A 4,230-nucleotide genomic window follows, 5' to 3' on the forward strand; every position below is an offset into this window, starting at 1 on the left:
AAAAATCGTTGCAGTCAGCACACTTCTGACTTTGGATACACACATATCTTGAGGTAAAGGGAATTTTGTTTTTCTTCAAGTAAGCCTACCTGGCCCAAATGAATTATTTTATTCACATTATGTATAATACACTTTATGGACACTGAAATTGCTTCCATACTAAGAAAAGCATGGTATTTTTGCATTGTTTTTTTCCTATTCTTTTATTTAGAGGCTCTTGCTAATTCACCATTTACATTCATTCTCTCTCTGTGGCCCTGGAGACACAGTTGTATTTTCCAGATGGCTTTTTTCTTTTCTCTCTGAAGATAAAAAGCTACCTCCTCCCCCCCCTTTTTTTCTCACAATGTTCAAATCATTCAAATTGCTATGCCTATTGTTTAAAACAGCTTGAAGTGTTAATGATTCAGTATCTATAACTCAGAAATGGGACGATGTAGAAGGGATGAATCTGGAAAAATATATATATATATAAAAAACAACACAGTGTACAACAGTGTGGTTCCATGATGTCCAACTGAACTACAGGAGGTCAGAAGACAAAACACATACTGTGATCATGGAGGGTGTGAAGATAAAGGAAATTAGCAATTCCTTTCATGAACACATTTTGTTTTTAGAAAAAAATAAAGTAGGATATTTTTCTTTTCTTCTTTTTTTAAAAAAAGATTTTACTTATTTATTTGAGAGAGTGAGAGAGAACAAGCAGGGGGAGGGGCAGAGGGAGAAACAGATTCCCCACTGAGCAGGGAGCCTGAGGCAGGGCTCATCCCGGGACCCTGAGATCATGACCTGAGCTGAAGGCAGATGCTTACCCAACTGAGCCACCCAGGTGCCCAAAAGCAGGATGTTTTCTTTGTGTTTATTTTTCCTAAAATATTTAAGTGTGTAAAAAGTGAAAAACAGGTATGAAAAAGATTAGAAATGCCTTTCAGAGCTACCAGGTTTTATAATCTCAGTAAGTATATTTCCATCGAGTGAAATAGAAGAGAAATTTTTTTCCAGTTCATTAAGAATGCCTCTGAGACAAGTTTCATTCTTGCCATTAGTCATAAAACTCATAGGGCCTGCCACACCACCACACAAAGGAACTCCTTAAAAAAAAAGTATTAAATCACATGATAATATGCTCAATTTAAAGACGATTGTGAAGAAGTTCAATATTTTCAGCTACTGATTAAAGAATGAGCCTGCAAATATTTCATTAGCATTGTTTTCTTAACCATAATACCAAAATGGGTGATAATGAGTAGAATGTTGGTAAAAGAAACAGTGCACTGCCACATTTTTATGCCCATAGAGAAGAGAAACTGTAACAGTATGACAGCAGTAGCCTTAGTATTTAAGTCTGTTCTACCTACAGCTCGTTTTACTCCCCCTAACAACACCGGCAAAACTCGATTAATTGATTGATTGATTGATCGACACCACACCCGAACAGAAGAGGTATCTAAGTTATAATAATAATGAAGATATACTTGTGATGAGTTGACACTTAATTTAGTTTGCTGATAATCAATAGCAGTGTATTTCCTAAAGCCTGGAAAACATGTTTTCTTTCTTTCTCTTATTTAATATTTTGCAACAATTAGCTATCCCCCCTCTATTATGTTAGTACATATTAACAAGTTGGAAGATGCATATAATTTCTGATAATTTAAATATAAAATTTAAATGCATTTGCAAGGGATACACACACACACCCACACACATAGCACTCAATGATCTATATGTCATTAAAATATTGAATTGATGAAATCCACAGTCAAAACATCAAAGCTCATTTATCTGTTAGTTTCAGCCACCTCCTATACCTGAACTTTACAAGAAAATATAAATATATATATATATATATATATATATATATATATATATATAATATTACTGAGCAGTAGAGCACCCCACTTCCCTTCCTAACCTATTAGTAAACAGTAGCAGAAACCAAAGGTGAATGACAGAGATAAACTAATAAATCACAAAAGACTGCTGATGAGTCATAAAAATAATACTTTTTCCTACAGATCATATCAAATTAGGGATTATTTAAATGGTGATTAGGAAGGAGCATGATGTTTTAAGACAGATAAAATAAATTAGCAATAGCTTTTAAAAGTAAATGCTTTTGGATACCATTTATTCCTTAATCCAGAATCAGTGGACCTCCTGATACACTATGAAAGATCTCTGCATGTGCACCCATGGTCACCACTTATTAATGGGAAAATGTGACTCAAAAAAAATTTAGAATCAACAATGGTGCTGTTCAAAATGTGTTAAAAGTTACTGACTTTGGACATTATTCCACAGCTAATTTAAGAGCCATGAAATGAAGTATTGCACTGTATCATATTCAAACATTGTCTCCCACAAAAATATAATTTTCACTTGCCTGACATCAGATTACTTTTTTCCATGAAACATTATGGCATAACAGAAAGAGCATGAACTTTAGAGACAGCCAGGGTTTTGAATTCCTGTTCTGCTTCATGAATTAGAGTAGGCTATTTAAAAAAATCTCTGAACCTTGGTTTCATCATCTGAGAAAAAGTAAATAATACGTACATTAAAGGTTTGCCATGAGGACTATATTAGACTTAATGTAATAAGAATGTACTTGGCACATAATAATCATTTCATAAAAATTAGTTTTCCTTATTCTCTTCCAACAATGAAATCCACATTTAAATAGAAAAGCACTCCATCACTAAGTGTATTAAGTGAACATAAGGAGATAATTAAGAAAAATATTTGATGAAACATTCTAAGGAATGGCAATATTTTTGGAATAAATTTACATAGCAACACCCTTAACCTCCATAAATCAGCAAGATCCTCATTTTCTTGTATATGTTTAGCTAGTTTAGAGATTGTCTGGCGGGAACAGTATGGTACTGCCATAGCAGGGAATCTTTAGGCATGGTGCATAAGGATGACCATAAATGAATCCAACTGTTCCCTCTGTCATTCAAAGAAACTGGATGCAGCTCCCCTTTCCTTGCTCATGCCCTATAAAAACAGAACAGTTAGAGCTACCATTGGATGTTGGTTGAGAACATTATATAATCTCACTAGAGGCATTATTATCACATCTTACTCATGACATAATTTGTAAAATTGACTTATTCTGTTTTAGGTATATGTTCCACAGAGTAAGCTAAGCTATCACAATGTAGAGGAAAGACAAGATACAGATTTATCAAGCTTTTAAAGATTTCCTAAATTTAAATCTGACAATAGTATGTTGTTGAATTTGGAAAATAAAGGAAAAGGAAAGCCTACAGTTAGGCAGGTGTGTCCTCAGACATGGTTCGGAGGTATGGGGGGAAATTTAAGTCTGAAACACACAGAAAAAAAAGAAACAGAGGTAAGTCGCAGCCAAAATATAATTAGAGCCAGCTTAGAAAGTTTTTTCCATACAGCTCTTCTACTGTTCTTTCTGTCTATGCTTTGAGTTATGAGTTTAAAGATTTTCTTTTAGTTGTTTCTTTTTTCCTTTTCCCTAAATCATTTTACCTTTTTTTTTTTTTTTTTAAAGGTGAAGGAGGAAAGAGTGAAATGAAAAATGAGAAACATCTCTCCATGCTCTCTGTGCTGTAATTTGTTCTGGGATTTCACTTTCCTTAGAAATGCCCCTTTAGTCAAGGATCCGTTCATTCTTCTTTTTTTTTTTTTTTTTTAAAGTATAATCGAAAAATATGGAACGCTTCACGAATTTGCGTGTCATCCTTGCGCAGGGGCCATGCTAATCTTCTCTGTATCGTTCCAATTTTAGTATATGTGCTGCCGAAGCGAGCACCCGTTCATTCTTCTTAGCTAACTTAGGTAATTTTCTGCATTTCATGGAGACAGATCTGAAAATGTAAGCATTTCTTCACATTGACTAACATATGCCTGCTGACTCAGGTTCACCCTCCACTATTTAAATCTCCTAATACATGTAAGACGATCATCATTTAGCATGCTTGAAGCACAGGTTTACCCTATAGTACTATACTCCATTATATCAATTAATTAAATTAGGGAAGCTATTAAAAAATCTGTTACTTAAAAAAATGGATAAACTTATCTGTTACTTAGATAAAAATTAGGGAAGCTATTAAAAAATCTGTTACTTAAAAAAATGGATAAACTTTAAAGCCATTTTCCCATGACATGGCCTAGATTTTAAGTTGGGGAAATGGTTTAGAGATAAAATTATATGCAAATGAGGAATAAAATATATTTTATGTT

The 4,230-nt window shown here is 33.7% G+C and overlaps 1 non-coding gene across 1 annotated transcript; it reads right to left on the reverse strand.

Moving 5' to 3' along the window:
• Positions 1 to 3,689: 3,689 nt before the first annotated feature.
• On the reverse strand, positions 3,690 to 3,796 carry LOC144289666 (U6 spliceosomal RNA). Its single transcript, XR_013357518.1, has one exon. It is a non-coding gene; the product is annotated as a U6 spliceosomal RNA (small nuclear RNA).
• Between the last annotated feature and the right edge of the window lie 434 nt (positions 3,797 to 4,230).

Source organism: Canis aureus, chromosome 1 (assembly GCF_053574225.1).
Source record: "Canis aureus isolate CA01 chromosome 1, VMU_Caureus_v.1.0, whole genome shotgun sequence".
In the NCBI taxonomy this organism is placed as follows: domain Eukaryota; kingdom Metazoa; phylum Chordata; class Mammalia; order Carnivora; family Canidae; genus Canis; species Canis aureus.